This window comes from Triticum dicoccoides, chromosome 7B (genome assembly GCF_002162155.2).
Source record: "Triticum dicoccoides isolate Atlit2015 ecotype Zavitan chromosome 7B, WEW_v2.0, whole genome shotgun sequence".
NCBI lineage: Eukaryota > Viridiplantae > Streptophyta > Magnoliopsida > Poales > Poaceae > Triticum > Triticum dicoccoides.
Window position 1 is genome coordinate 698,145,303 of NC_041393.1, and position 12,276 is coordinate 698,157,578.

At 45.2% G+C, this 12,276-nt stretch overlaps 1 pseudogene; it reads left to right on the forward strand.

Annotated features, from left to right (window-relative positions):
• The first annotated feature begins 1,006 nt into the window (after positions 1 to 1,006).
• LOC119339435 overlaps positions 1,007 to 12,276 on the forward strand; it is a 21,303-nt pseudogene continuing 10,033 nt past the window's right edge.

Genomic DNA, 12,276 nt, shown 5'->3' on the forward strand with positions numbered 1-12,276 from the left:
AACGGTACCAAGTATCACAGAAATAACAAAAATTACAACAAAGTCCATGGACCACGTAGCGACATCTATTAGCACCGAAACGAGCTGAAGGTGTGCCACCAACATTACCCATCCCTTGTCAGAGGCATGTAAACATTGTTGTAGCTGACAATCAGTGAGTCTTTGAGCTATGGCCCCAATTTGCCAACACACAAGAACATGACCCGTGGCCAACAAAGAGAAGCAAAGATAAGGAGGACCACACCTGCAAACACGCCAACAACCACTAACACCCTATGGATCCATGATCCGCCATAAACCAATGCCAACTAGTTCCAAATAGATCTCTTTGTTGGACCACGCACCTTCACGTACCCTCAGTCGATGTTAGGTACACCGCCGGAGCGGTGGCAAGGCGGATATCTCATTATTCCAACTTGGGATGCAACCGCCTCGAGCATGGGACAAATCAAAACTAAATAAAAATGAGAACGCTAATGCTGAGGAGGGATCGGAGTCCGCCGACCCTCTAAAGCCGATAGCTCCATCACAGAGAGGGGGCGACCGTCGAAAACCTCAAGGAGCCCTGTGTCGTGGGCTGCCATCTAACATGTAATGAAGTTTATAGTTAGGGATTACATTTTAACTTAGGTGCATAGATAGTACTGGATGAGTAAGGTACAAGCGGCGAAAAATATACGCACAAGAGAAATGATCCCAAATGGACGACACCTCGCTCTCTTCAAGTAGTGTTTTTTTAGGATTAGTGTAGTGATGTCCGTTCTTATATTATGGGACGGAGGGAGTATACAAAGAGTTATTAGTAAGATAGAAACAAATTAATTTTTAGGAAAAAAGGAACAAATTAGTGACCAGCCATAGTGACAAACTAGTGGGCCCTGAATTTGGCCAAACTAACGCTTTTTTAGACACAGTCACAGTCATAGACGGACACGGACCAATCCCCCATTTCACTCGCCACTCGCTCACGAACCCCAAAATCTCCGAACCCTCGCCACCGGCCACCATGGCCGGCCGGACGCCGTTCACCAACCTGGACCCGGCGACGGCGGCCGGACTCCAGCGCCTGGGCTTCGACCCCCACGAGGTGGACCGCGCCAAGGAGCAGCTGCTCACCTACATCCGCGCCGAGCTCCTCCCCGCCCCGCCCGTCTCCGACGCCCCACCGCGCAGCATCTTCTCCCGCCTCCTCATCACGGAGGCCGCGCACGACCCCGCCCTCCCCACCAGCGCCGACCGTATCAGTGTCCTCCCCGACGCCCTCCTCCGCAACATCGTCTCCCGCTCCCCGTCGCCGACGCCGCGCGCACCGCCGTCCTCGCCTTGTGCTGGCGCCGAGTCTGGCTCTCCACGGAGCCCGTCCTCATCGACGCATTCCTCTGGCCCAACGCGTCGGCCGTCACCGCAACCGTCTCCTGCATCCCCGGGACACTTCCGCCGCGTCCACCTCACGCGCAGCCACATGGGCGCGCAGCAGGCCCGGCTCGCGCGCTGGCTCAAGCTCCTCGCTACCAAGGGCGTCCACGAGCTCGTCCTCGTCAACCGACCATGGCCGTGCGATGTGCCGCTCCCTGCCACGCTCTTCAGCATCAGCTCCCTCGTCCGCCTCTACATCGGCCTCTGGAAATTCCCGGACACGGCCGGCCTGCGTGGCGCCTCGTTCCCCAACCTCCGCGAGCTCGGCATCTGCACGGTCGTGATGGAGCAGGGTGACGTCGACTCCCTCGTCGCCAGCAGCCCCGTCCTGGAGGTCCTGAGCATCCAGGGAAGCCACAAGGGGCTGCGCATCCGCGTGGTGAGCCAGAGCCTCCGGTGCGTGCAAATCTGCAGCTCTGTTGTGGAGAATGTCACGGTGGTGAAGGATCCATGCCTCGAGCGGCTCATCCTGCAGGAAGGTCGGCACGCTGCTAGTGGCCTGTGTACCCGGGTCCGCATTCGTGATGCCCCCAAGCTACATTCTTTTGGATTCTTGGAGCCAGGAAATGATGTCCTGGAGATCGGAGACAACGTCATAATGGTGAGTATCCACTTGCAGTTGTCACTGTAGTATCTTTGTTCTTAAATTGGGTGAATTTCTGGCTGGGATAAAAGAGAGTGCGGCCACCATTGTCGCAAGCGCTAAGATCCTGAGTTTAAATGTGCGTTTTGGAGTCCCCAATGAGGCAAGGATGGTGCCCATGTTCCTTAAATGCTTTCCCAATGTTGTGCGACTGCATATCATGGTAATTTCCACCAATTTAAGTTTCAATTTTACATGTTAGTACTATTACTTTTAAATGTTGTGTGTTCTGATTGAATGCATAGGTCTTTCAAGTCATTTATTCATCACGACTCTTTATGGCGAATGCTGATAATTATGTACCACATGTTAAGGTGCCATTCGTCGTCAGCGATCATGTCTTCTTTATACGTTGACTAGAGTACACAACTATAATTCCAGGGATTGCATGCTCATCTGCTTATGCTATGACATTTGGCAATATTTTTTTTCCGGTGGTACAATTTCTATTATATCTGTTTTTTTTTCTATTGCTTTGTTTCTTAAATTCTGGCATGTTTGGATCTTTTTCTGTAACATATCATCTAAATCTTCGTTTGCTTATTTTACACTGATGCATCTGAGCTGTTGCAAGCTAGTAGCAACATAGCAATCCTGCTATGCTTATTTCACACTGATGACAGATACATATGGTAATCTTGCACATTGCTGTCTATTTCTTAGTGGTCTGTATGATATAACATAATACGAAAGTTTTAAATCAAGTGCAATTCCATTTCGCGGCAGATTATCTGAAACGCCCGCAATAGCGGCCGCTAAGCCATTTAGTGCCAGCTAGTACATGGACATTTTCGGCAGGAAAACAGGGCATTTTCAGCAGGAAAACAGAGGGTTGCAGTATATATTTGGACATAAACTGAAACAAGCATCACCAATTACAACTTACAAACATGCATCACGAGTAGTTCACAAACAAGGGAACCAAGAGCCTGCCATGTTCTGGTTCCAAATGAAAACTTTAACGCGATCACGGGCGCCGCGAGGTCTCTGGTTTGAATATTCGTTCATTTTCTTATTTGAATTCAAAATTTAACTATAAAATTCGCTCGAAATATTCTCGGTATTTGTCGGTATTTCTCGGTAACCGTGGTAACCACATTTATCAGTCCCCCTCGGTAAAATTACCTCATTCGGTAACCAAAACCTTGCTCGCGGCAGATCACGTAATTTTGGCCATAGCATCGCCGGAAGCATCCTAGGCACCGATTGCGCCGCAATAGCCGCACTTTCACGGGCGATTTTAATCTTTGCATAATACTAGTTGCATCAGCTCAGGAATGTATATCTAATTTTTTTTAATATTGGAAGTTTGCAGCCTTTCTTCTTTTGGGGAGTGCTTCGGTACAACCCCCCCTAAAACGTATAATGGACAATATGGTAATTTCACATTAGTTATAGGAATACCCACCCGACGCTGTACGCCCGCGCGCGACGTCGTACGCCTGCCCGCATATGCCGCACCCGTCGCTATACGTACGCCCGCCCGCGTACCCGCACCCGTCGCCGTACGTCGCCATCGTACGCCCGCACGTCTCCACGTTGGCGTCGACAGTTGTTGGAGGAAAAAAAGACACGGTAGTCGCCGATGCCCGCCGTCGAAACCCTGAACCCTAACTCATCAACGCCGTCTTCACGTCGGCCCCCGTCTGCACGAAGTCGCCGTCGCCCGGGTCGCCGCCCAAACAGGCCGCCGCACGTGCCCCTGCGCCGTTACCGCTGCCGCCGCGCGTGCCCCGGCGTCGTAGGCGCTGCCGCCGCGTTCCATTCCCGTCGCCCAGATGGCCGCCCACCCGTGATCTACGTCGCCGCCTCCCTCCGTGCACTACGCCTGCTACGACCAACCATCGTCCTCACGCCGTCGACACCTGCCTCCGCCGGCCAGCAACGTCACGCTGTCATCACGTTCGTCATTGGAGAAAATGGATCCGGCTGAAATCCTCGCCGCCGTGCAAGAGGTTGGTTTGAGACATCGTTGTGCTTGATGAAATAATTGTTTTAGAGATGATGTTACACGGTGTTTGACTGATCGTACAATTTTTTTAAAACATCTATAGTTAGAGGAGGAGGGCGATTGTGATGGTGATGATTACGGCGAGGACAACGAAACCTCGTCACTGAATATGGATGAACCTGCTGAGGAGAACTACATGAGTTTGGATGAATCTTATAGTGGCAATGTAAGTGTGATCAATGTTGATAAAAACACTAAATATGATAGACCGCACGGACAATTTCATATTTTTTTGCATCATGCAGCGACATGGCGATGATGTGATGATATGGATTTAGATGATTCATTTGCTGAAAGTGCACTCCCGGTATGTTTTTACAAAAGTCAGAGAAGAAGTGACATAATAACCATATGAGCGCTTACATGTATTTTTTTGCAATGTGCGCAGATGGAAGAGGACGGGGACTTTGTGAGGAATATTGTGGACGATGAAAGTGACAAATCGCACGTTGATGCATCTCATGATGACAGCTCCAGCATAGTAAGTTTTGAAACTTACATACATTACATATTAAAATAATAACTAGCTGACATAAATGGTTTAATGCATTAATTTACAGGGAGATGTAGATGGTACAAGCGGGAAGGATGAGCATTTTGGTGATGATCTGTTTAATTTTGACATCGGATTTGATGAATATCAGCAAGAATCATTGGACATGCATTGAAAGGTCATGAGGAAGACGTTCAAGTCACTAGGAGAGGCTTACAATTTCTATAACCAGTATGCTTACGAGCATGGTTTCAGCGTAAGAAAGGACTCACTGAAATAGTCGAAAGGTCCTGAGGGAACTAAGCGCTTGAGAATGTATATGTGTGCGAGAGCTGGGAAACAACAGGCAAAACTTTGTACAATGGAAGGCAGGACCCGCAGGCTGAGAGGGGAGACTCGTTGCTTCTGAGATGCGCATATAACTTTGAAACTTGATAAAGAGCGTGACGTTTGGTATGTCAGCAGTTTCAGTGATGATCACAGTCACGTTCTAGCTAGACTGAATGAAGCCACGTTTCTTCAGTCTCATAATCAGATAAAAGAATATCAGAAAGCTGAGATATTAACCATGGCAGGTGTTGGAATCAGGAAACATATGATTTATGATAATCTCGTCAGTAGGTACGAGTCATATGCAAAGGCTGGTTTTGGGAGGAAGAAGCTTTATAACATGTGTTATAGATAAAAAATGAAGTTGCTTGCACAAGGTGATGCAGACACTGCCATTGGGATCATGATGACCAGAAAAGAGAGAGATCCAGATTTCTTCTTTGAACATATTCTGGTGTGATTCTCAATCACGTTGAGACTATGTTGACTACGGTGATGTTACAGTCTTCGACAGCACATACAGGATGAATAGGTATGACATGCCATTTATACCTTTTGTCAGTCTGACCAACCACCATTACACCACGGTATTCGGTTGTGCTCTTGTGTCTGACGAGACGGAAGATACATATGTCTGCCTGCTTCAGACGTTTTTGAGGGCTCACTGTCAGAAGAGGCCCAGGTCAGCAATTACTGATGGAGATGCAGCTATGATTAAGGCCATAAGAAAGGTACTTTCGGAGGTTTGGCATCGTCTTTGCTCGTGGCATATTGAGAAGAACATGCAGAAACACCTTCATCATAAGTCTCTAAAGGAGTTTAGGTCTCTACTTTATTATGCCACTTCAAAAAAGGTATTTGAGGAGAGATGGGCAGCGTTTACCGCCAAATGGCAGTCTGAGAAAACAAAGACATGGTTACGTAGGATGTACAAGAAGAAAAGACTTTGGGCTGCATCATATCTGTCAGGTGGGTTTTTCTTAGGTATGCAAAGTAACCAGCGTAGTGTGAGTCTGAATTCATGCCTTCACTTGCATCTAGACTCCGGTATGACTATTGTTGATATGATTGTGCACTATGAGAACTACATAGTTTGTCTCTGTGAGAACGAGGCGCATGACGATTACACAAACTCACAGACAGTTCCAATACCAGTATTGGAGGAGTGTAAAGATATTGAGAAATCAGCTGCCCGTGAGTTCACTGCGGCAAACTTTTATATCTTACAGGAAGATATGATGAAGGCACGGGAGCTTGAGGTCCTTGAGAGACTGAGAGGAGCAGACACTCACAGATTCATACTGACATGAAAGGAAAATCGGGATATCAGATTCACTATGGACTACAACCCAGGTAACTCCAAAGAAACTGTGAAGTGCAGTTGCAGAAGCATGTATCGCAAAGGACTTCCTTGCAAACATATTTTTCACGCTCTCATTCAGCTACGCTTACGTGAGATACCTAAGTGTTTAGTACTGCGGAGGTTGAGCCAAGTTGCAAGGGGTGGACTTCCCATGAAGCGCACTAGTGATCTGTTTGCGTGGGGATAGGCAGGTGCAGGGGACAGAGCTAGGTACAGCGAGTTGACTATCTTATCTGCCGAAGCAACTCATAAAGCATGCCATAAACCATTTTTATTCGACAAGTTGAAGGCGGCTCTGAGGGACATAATAGATAATGATTACACTGAGGAGGATGAGCCTGGTGCGGAGGTACAGTTTGTGAATGACGATGCATTTGAGCCTAATCAAGATCATGGTCTTGTTCGTGATCCTGCAAAAGTTAACCAAAGGCGCACCAAAACAGAATGTTAAAGGCCGCGGTAAGGATGGTCCTGATGTCACTAAAAATGGGCGACCTAAAGCTTTTGATGAGAAAAGCAAACGTCAATGTGGACAGTGCGGTCTTACGGGTCATTATAAGTCCACGTGCCCTCAAAATCCTAAGTATGATTTTCTTATGTTATTGTAAATCTTATTGTTCAAATCAAATTTATTTGTTTATTATGAATTAACACATATCTTACTGTTATGTAGGAACTTTTCTTGAATTCTGGAGTATGGAAGATTGCTTCACCCTTTGATTGAAGATAGTTTTCTTATGGATTGCTATGGAAGACTGCTTCACCCTTTGATTGAAGACAGTTTTTTCATGTTTTATCGATGTGATCTTTTATAATTGTTAAGATATGTTATATGAGACTTATTTTACTTTCTTGATGTCAGATGCTACGATACCGACATAAGTATTTGTTTGATGAGAGACTATGTAATGCAAGAAGTAGTTTTACTATGTTTATTTTGATGTTCTCATTATGCACAGTAGTGTCGTCGCTGTTTACTGTTAATTTTCTGCATTGTACGGTCGCCGTCGCTTAGAACCCCGTCGTTTTTTTTAAAAAAACAGCCCGACAAGTGCGCCGGCGGCAGTGTACCACAGGGCAGCGTCGGACGGCGGCACTGTCCCGTAGGGCAGCGTCGGACAGCGGCAGCAGTACGAGGTAATCAGAGGAGTTCGACATCCTATGAGCCGCTGGGTATATAAGCCGGTCGTCGCGCTCTCCATCGGGCGAGGTGCGACTAAACATTTCCGGTCGCCCCGCGTGGTACTTGGGCCGTCGTCCCGCCGCGTGGTACTTGGGCCGTCTTCGCGCCGCGGGCGGAATAGTGTTATTGGGCCAGACCACGCGGTCATGCGCGTCGCTGCAGGCACGGCGGCTGTGATAGCAAAGGTTTAGTCCCACCTCGCCCGACGGAGCGCGCGACGACCTGCTGATATAGCCGACGGCGCACATGCAATCGAACGCCTCTGATTAAACCGCTATGCTACCCGTCGTTCGACGCTGCCCTGTTGGACAGTGCCGTCGGTCCAGTCTGACGTCAGACTGGCCGGCACACTTGCCGGGCTATTTTTTTACAAAGAAAAACTAAAAACGTCGGTGTTATAAGCGACGACGATAGTGCTTTAAAAATAAAAACTAAGAACGTCGGTGTTACAAGCGACGGTGACAGGCACTACAGTGCATAATAAATACATGTGCATTTTTTTATCATCTGTTATATCCAAACAATTTGACGATGGCAGAACTATGAATATGAATAATTCAAATTTAAAGACAACAGCATGAAGACAAAATAATAATCCAAATTTCATTCTCGACTTAAATATTCAAAATAGTAATGTCTTCTTCGTCACAAGATATCAAAGTCGAAATAAATGTAAACATTATTTGAGCCTACAAAATTTTCTAGTACAAAAATTTTGCCACATTTATTTCTTCTTTGCAAGCCGGGTAACTTTGTCCTTCACATCGTTGAGCGTATTTCTCTCCGAAAAAATAAGCTGCGCAATCATTAAGTCCCTCAATTTATCAATTGACTCCTGTTAGAACTTCATATTAGTACAATCCAAATAGTACATAATGAATTTAATTAAATATAAGCATTTGAAATAAAACTAGACCTGAGAAAAATGGCTTGTCCATTTTTCACCGTTCCAATATTGAAAGCATCAAAGAACAAATATTCCACATGAATTGCTGGACCATACAAACAACGGTTCATAAGTTCGCATTTCAGGTAAGATATTAAAATAATACGAAAGTATTTACTCACTCATCTTCTTGTTGTGGCATCTTATACGTTTTGATAGGCCAGGTAGACACATCCGGATAATTCACAGCACCGCTTGCATTCGCATTACGTATGTCATATCCAAGTTGTTTTCTCTGTTCATATACATGATAGAACGAAAAGAATTTAACATAGTTCAGTTACTAAATGATAATTTCAATATGCTCACGTAAATTTATGTCGTACCAGCTCCTCAACTTTTTCTCTAATTTCACTGTCAAGTTCGGGTCCCATCAAAGAATCAAGAACCTAGAACTCTTCCTTCGGGCGATGCATGACAACCGAAATCCAGTGGGTATTTCCCTTATTAAGAGGAATATAAATCCGCATCACAACGAAAATATGATGCAATCAACACATACTCTGTTATTATTTATATCCCATATATGCATACATTAAGGCAGCTGAACTTACCATATCTTTTTTTAAATACTCATCGGTGCATCTATTCACAGGTTCATTCTTCTTCGCCACATCTTCGTTGTCATTTTTTCCTGCCTCGGTGTCCGGTCTAAATTCAAGTAACCAATTGACCAATCAGGTCGGGATTATATGACGATCGTCACCAACAACTCCCAATAGATACGACGAATAAGCATTGATAACCTAAAAATAATTTATATGGTGTATAACAATTCCTATTTGCATTAAAAGCTAATAGAAAACACAACAATAACTCACATCACCGGTTAGCCATTGATGGTCAAGAATCTTACAAGCCCTCTCAGCACTGAGACCTTCGCGCATGCCATCATTGAATATTTCCTTCTTTCTATGTTTTGTTGGCCGCTCATAAGCACGAACAAACTTAACACTAGCTTTAATCACATCGTATTCATCTTGAAAGATTTCTTTCTCGAAGAGTTCTGCAATACATGACGGTAATATGTTAATAAGTCAATGATAAGTAGTAAGTTCAGGTCGAAAACAATATGATAAAACTCACTTGCTTTTGCTGAACGTTTTGCACGCTTTGTCGGTATAACTGGAATATAAGGAGACTTTATAAGGTTTGGTACCTTCTGCTTCCGTTTTCCTACAACCTCCCCCTGTACCTCATCTTCTCCAATACAATCTACAGATCCACGTGATGCGATTTCATCTGTTCCTAAAGATGTTACGGATTTCTCATCACATATCTCAGGATCTTCGATAGGATCTTCTTTATTGCCCTTGAAACTATCCCAATATTTAGGTGTGCAATAATAAGGTCTCTTCTCTTCAGAATCATTAATATCATCTTCATCATCCTCTTGCACATTCTTTTTTCCTGGTGTTTTGAAATTGTCCACGTCAGGATTATATACAAATTCTTTATGAGGTTTTCCACCATAGTTTCTACTTTCACTATTTTCACCATACTCATTCTTTTCTTCTTTTTCAATATCACCGGCTTTGTAGAATACAACCCTTTTGTTCAATTTCTCTATGACCCTCTGTGATTAAAAATTAGTGTAATTAGTTATGTGACACATCAAAAAACATAGTGAACGGCATAATAAGAAAACTTGTACATGTGCGCATAGCTCCGGCATACGAAGCATGTCCTTATGAATGTGCTTCAGCTCAGTCAAAATCCGATCCATAATAGGGTTCTGGGTAGCTGAAGCCTCAGATGTACTCATGCCTGGTCTCCTACCAGTAATGTTAGACTTTCTCGTACTGGACTTGTTGTTATCAGCCTGTTCCATTCTAATTTTGTTTAAGCGGTACTCTTCAATAATGGCGTCATCGATCTACAACAGAAAGAATCATACAATCATATGTAATTAATAATTAATTGCAGACTTTAAATGGAAAAACATATAGTTAACGTATTACCATTCCAACACTACGACCATATTGAAAGTCGTACTTGTCTCTTTTCTCCGCTGGCGCTTCTGTCCAATTCCTCATCAAGGGGCTCAACAGCGCTAAAGGATCATATTGTGGACCGGTGCTTGGCTGCACCTTCTCCCAATATAGATACTGCAAAACAAACAAACAACCATTTAGCATGTGTTACACTATTATTACATAATACAAATATTCAATTTAAAAAATAAATCATACATGTAGAAGTGGTAGGTTGCCACGTGGGCATTCCCTAACACGGCCGGGCTGCAAGACCATATCAATCTCCGACAAACAAAACCGCAAAGTGAATGCGTTCCAGTTGAATTTTTTTATCTGCCTGACATCTTGCACTAGTGCATAATAATTCTTCAGAATATACTCAGACACTGGTGCAATTATAGTCCCTAACAGGACGAGAAACACCATCCGAACAAACTCATCGTCCGCGTTTTTATTTCTCACAATCTTCTCAATAAGATCATCAATCAATATTTTACCATTATTTTTGTTAACAAAACTAGCTGGAATTTTTTTATTGCTTTGCCTTGGTCCATACTGAAAAAACTAGAAACATCCACTTCATCATTCTTCAAACCAAATATAGCGAACACATCATCAGACCTCAGTGAAATCAACCCTTTTTTTCCGCCTGCCTCTTGGACCATGAATTTTTTACTACTAGGATTGTAACCTTGAATCATAAGCGCAAGCAAATTATCACGCATCTTGACCGAAGGTATTCGTAACATGCCCTCAATCTCTGTTTCGTAAAATGTAAATCGCTGACTTGGTGTTAACTTATTAACAAGACTAATCCACTTTTCTACGGAACATGTAATCACACCACCGATGTCCATACTGCATATAATAATATCTATGTGACGTTGCATCCGGCTAATGTGTTATACTATGATGAAAATATTAAAATAAATACCTATCCGACGGCCACTAGTGCGGGAGACGGCGACCACAGCGCCTGACGGCGGCGTCTGATGGCGAGCACCGTGGATGACGGCGGGCGCTGACGGCGGGTGGTGACGTCGACTAGTGCGGGGTGACGACGGGTGTTGGCGGCGGCGCGACGCTGTCGGGCGGGGAACGATAGTGTGGGCGGCGGCGGGCGACGCCGATCAGATCGGGCGCGTCGTCGGCACGTACGACGCAAAAGTGCATGCGCGACGTGATTGGGCGACGTGCGCGATTATTGGGAATATTCCCTCAGCTAGCGACGGCTCGTGTAGATATTTGCTGCGTCGGGCCCGCGACAATTATTAAGTGGGCGACGGCCCATCTACAGTATCAGTGTGGGCGACGGCTAGTTGACTAGTTTAGTCCCACCTCGGCCGCTGAACGACGCCCCGACCAGCTTAAATAGCCGCGTCATTTAATCCGTACTTGGTCATATTTAATATTGTGATATGGCTCTACATAACAGCCCGGCAGTACAACTGTCCGGGTTGTACTGCCCGGGCAGTTAGGTAAAGTCACATCGCACTATTAAATATGTATTTATTTATTTGTAGATTTTTGTCATTTTGTGTATTTTTTTTAACTTTCCATGAAAAACAAACATGTTTCTAACATTTTTTTACTCCGTCGCATCCGCCAAAGTTGCTCATTTTTTTCCACGGGCGACAGTAACCATGCAGGCCACGCACGCCAAAATTTGTCGCGTTCCGACGCTGTACGGATTTTCTATGATTTTCCGGGCCGAAAACCCCAAAAACACTGTCCGGACATGACGCAACGTGCTTTCGTAGTCGGATTTCGTTCATATCTGGCGTGCGGTACCCGGGAGGGTCCCCACACGCGCTGGCAAAAGTTGGGTGCATTCCGGTAAACCGCACTGGCACTTGCTGTGGAACCCGGTGGTTTCGGTATGGGCGAGGGGACCCTTGGTCGTACTTTCTCCGTC